Raw genomic sequence first — 5,066 nt, forward strand, 5'->3', positions numbered from 1 at the left:
TCAATATCATATACTTCAAATCAACTCATATCAACATATATATACATCAAAACCAGAAAAATCAGAAACATAAGGTTTGAATCAATTCTGAAATCTCATAACAAATTCATACGACATCCAATCTTCGTTTTCTCCGGTTTCGATATCGAAATGTATAAAAGCTTAAGAATACATATCCATGCTCAAAATCTAATCTCTACCATATTCAAATCTTTGAAACATGCTGAAATAAATAAATACTTACACCAAATCGAAGCCCTCGTCGCAAGGATTCCAGAACTATATTCGGAATTGAAATCGGACAATCGGATCAAAAGTTACGAGGATTTGAAAATCAAATCTCAAAGAAAATGAAGAAGATCTCGACTTGATCTCTAAATTCTGAATGTAAATGTAGCTTACACGTATTCAAGCTGAATACTCAACTCAATAATTGGATAAATTCAAGTATATTTGTAATTTAGTCCCTAGAACTTCATAAATTGCAATTCAGTCCTCGGCCCTTATTTTAATTCAATTTCAATCCTAAATAATTTAAAAATATTAGAATTTAAATCAAAACTCTAAATATTCACAAATTAAATATTTTTGGATTAAAATTAAATAATCCCGGATTAAATTAAATAATCTCAGGCCTTACGTTTCTCCCTCACTAAGGCATGAGTTCGTCCTCGAATTCATAAGCAATCTATATCAGTAGTCTGTATACACATAAGAATAAAGAATAACAGAAAACTAAATAAGAACTCACATCAGTGGAATAACTCTGAGAATCTCTGTCTCATATCATCTTCAACTTCCCAAGTAGCTTCTTCAACTCCATGCCGATTCCACTGAATCTTCACCAATGGAATGTCTTGTTTCGGAGTTGCTTTTCTTTCGGATCGAGTATCTGAATAGGCTTTTCAAAATAGCTAAGAGTCTCATCGAATTCAGCTTCCTCAGATCGAATAACATGAGAGGCATCAGATAGATACTTCCGTAACATCGATACATGAAAGAAATCATGTATTCCAGATAAAGATGGAGGTAATGCGAGTCGATAAGCAAGATTGCCTATCTTCTCAAATATCTCATACGACCCAATAAATCGTGGAGATAACTTTCTTCGCTTGCCAAATCTGACTGTGCCCCTGAACGGTGAAATCTTCAAGAACACACTATCTCCCTGTTCAAAAGATAACGGTCGACGTCTGATATTTGCATATTTAGCAAATATATGCGGCGCTGTTCTCATTTTATGTTGAATCAACTTCACCTTCTCAGTCATCTGTCTGATCATATCCGGCCCAAGTTCAGGTACCTCTGACACATCATCCCAATATAATGGCGATCGACATTTCTTCCCATACAATGCTTCGAATGGAGCCATCTCAATACTACTGTAGAGACCTCGGGTGCTAAACATTTGGCGACGCAAAACCTTACATTTGGCGACGCAAAACACACGTCGCAAAAAGATCAATTTTTTTTTTTAATACCGGGTTGACGCGCGGGCGCGCCTAAGGCTCGGGCCAAGGCACTCAAGGTGCCTTGGTTACAACTCCAAAACAGCTGAAAAATGAATGTTTTTCCCCTGTTTTGAAACTCAAACACCATCTAACATTTCAAACATGATTCATGCTTAAAAATCTAAACAAAATCATGCATAACCATGAGCTAATCAAGCAACAAACATGGAACTTAAAATACAACCCACAAAATCTTACATTCTCTTGTTCTTGACAAACATACATATCTATATGTTCAAAAGTTCTAAGTACTAAACAAACTCAATTTCTTGGTAGCACTTTTACATTCTTAACCCGGAACGCCACTTCTCTAAACTTCCAATCGCTCAAGACCTCCTACGACTCGGCCCTGCATCTTCTGTTGCAATGCACACACAAAACAAAACAACATCCGGATACACCAGTAAGTATAAAACTTAGTATGAAACAACGGAAACACATATTGAAACATAGCTAACAAGTTTCATGCATTTCAATAGAAAAGACAATAGAAATTGCAAGGCGATTAGCTATACAATAAGAGTTCCAAGCCTAGTGAACGACACGGTTTAGATGCTAGAACGCACCACTCATCATCAGGCTCAAGCTCATCACTGATGCTATAACCGAAGTCGAGATATCAATGCTACAAGCTCGTCATTGATATTAGATATAGAAGTTTATAACTCATCGATGATATTGTGGCAAAGCGTGAAGGAATGATAAACTCTACAATCATGCTATAACACTCCAGCAATGCATAATCAAAGATGTAAACATATAAAGCCAAGTAATGTGTGATTTAAGGGAATCGAGAAAGTGAACTCGTCTCGACGAACATCCCCAACTTGATCATCGTTGTATCATACCTTAGTATTGATAAGAAATGAGCTAGATCCACAAGCTACAAAATACACAATTGCAATCACAAATCTGCTCAAACTAAACTCAAGTATCAAAGTCTAAAGCTCACCAACTTTGATCAAATCTCTCCCGGTTCGAAACCAAAACTCCCGACGTCGATGTCCTTTGATTAAATCTGAAATAAATGGTATTCAAGACCATAACATCAGCAAGAATCTATTTATACCACAGCTCAATCATAAGGATTCAAAATCTATCAACTTCGTAAACCGGTGGCGTAACGGTAACAAAACCGATAACCAAAACTCACAACCAACAAGTCTACCCATCTTAACCAGCTTTTAAGCATAATATATCAGCAAGATAGCATCATAAACCAGCCAAATCAGAGAGCATAATTTTCGAACAAGAGCTGGAAATTCATATCACTTTCCAACGATGTCTTTTCTCCGGCCCGACTTCGATACCATAACGCATACAAACTCAAGAACGCATAACCATAATCAAATTCCAAGCCCTCCCAACAACATATTTTCGAAATATACTGAATCAACATGATACTTACATCACAACGAAGCTCTTGTCGCAAGGATTCCAAAACCGTGCTCAGAATTTTATTCGGATGGACGGATCTTGAGATACAAAAGATTGAAGATCAAATTTGGACAAGGAAAAGAGCTCTCGGTTTCTTGCTGTTGAAGAAGGAAGAATTCTGATGAAATTGAGATGATATACACGTACAAAGCTAGGACCAAGACAAGTGTCATCCATTATTACAAGAAATTGCATTTTGGCCCTTCAAAACTGAAAGAGTGGGTGCCCAGTGAGCCAACTTGTGGCTATGGGCTTTGATGACTCTTTGTAAAAACAATCTTTTGTTTAATGTAATTTACACTTTTATTAATGGCAATGACTTTATATTACTTCATATTGTTATATTGTGATATACTATTGTTGTTTTGATAAAGACCTTGAATATACCATAGTGTATGTAAGATGTGGTAGAACATGGAGATGTCTATCATGAAATACATCTTATAGTCACTGTATATTCTAAACTGTTCCTAGTCGATTGAGCCGTCCGATAATAAGGATAAGGATCGCTCGAGTTTGAGACTAGCATTTGCGATGCGGAGTACCACGTTTCATTGGTAGGGAACATAGAGATGTTCGAAGCATGCAAATGGATATTCATAGGATGAATAATCGAACTACCCTATCCGGACTTTCCAAGTGGTTATCACTTATCGAGTGGATAAAGTCCGCGGTTTTGGTTGTACACCATTAGTCCTTACGACTTGAAACATCATGGAGACTCTATATGCTAGTGCTGTGCTTTGACTCGTTTACCGACTCTATGGGGGTCATCAGGTGTCGAGATTGGGTACAGTTACGACACATATAGGAGTCGATGCATTGTTGTCAAGGATTCACCACATACTTGCGAGTGTGGATATCCTATGCGATCTGAGGAGATATTAGTGTGACGAATCTCTGGCCAGAGTACTTGATGTGATTTAAGAAATGGTTTCTTAGTAGCACATGCGATGTCACTAATTTGATCTTCAAGATGTATTGCATAGTTATCGAATCTTGAGCGACTCTCGATATACCAATGGTTGTTGATTCGATCGGGATATATGGATGAAGGGACCGTACTGTACGCTAACCAAAATCTACTGGTTCTTGTAGGCACTATCAGTGATACCTAGGGAATCATGGGGCGATGTTGCTAGGCGCTTTACCATGATTCGTTGGGCAAGTCGGAAAGTGTTGTTCCGAGTCACAAGGAGTTGTGAGCCCACGGCTAGCTGTATCACTGAACCATTGAGGGTCACACAGTGTAATGGAGTTTTAATCCCCGTTGAGATAGTTAAATTTAAAGAGTTAAATTTAATGAACTAAGGAGTTGGACTTCTTAAATAAGAGTAAGGGAGTAGGATTTCCTAAAATGACATAGGGATGGACATTTTTGGAAACCACTGAATTCGGATTCAGGAAAATTTATCTTGACTTTAAAATGTGCAGAAATGGTTTCTGTGCACATTGGTAAAATCGGTTTATCAATCGGAGTCACGATGAATTTTATATTAATTTCTGAACATGCGGGCTTTGCTTGTCGGGCCCTAACTTATGACTAATGGGCCCTAAGGTGTTAGTGGCCTGCATTATAAATAAGTTATTTCAGTACAGAAATTAGACACAACAGGTCATAATTTTTGAGACAGAGAAAATTTTCGAACCCTAGCTCTCTCTCTCTCTGTTCGGCCGACCCCTCCCCCTCTGCCCGAGATTTTCCGGTCTGTGATTTTGAATTGCAGTCTGGAATAGCGAATCAGATTCGTTTATTCTCTTCGCAGAAAACTTCTGATAGATTTTCTAGTGCAATCTATCAGAGGGATTAAACCTCTGTTCGTGGACCTGATTGAAGGAGTTCATCGGTTCCAGGGAGAGACAACAAGAGCAGATCAAATCTGTTGGTGTCCATTAATCTCGTTGCGAGATTGGAGGTAAAATTTAATTAATTGTTATTTGAATTTTACACACACAATAATTTAATCGTTAAACGGTTGATACCCACACCATGGAATTGTTCCATGAAAAAATTTTTAAACTTCCGCTGCACCGGGTATCAATCGTGATTGATCTGAGAGCCGCGTTTTCCAACAGTGGTATCAGAGCCAGGTTGCTCAGATCAAACGATTAAATTAA

This window comes from Henckelia pumila, chromosome 3 (assembly GCF_033568475.1).
Source record: "Henckelia pumila isolate YLH828 chromosome 3, ASM3356847v2, whole genome shotgun sequence".
NCBI lineage: Eukaryota > Viridiplantae > Streptophyta > Magnoliopsida > Lamiales > Gesneriaceae > Henckelia > Henckelia pumila.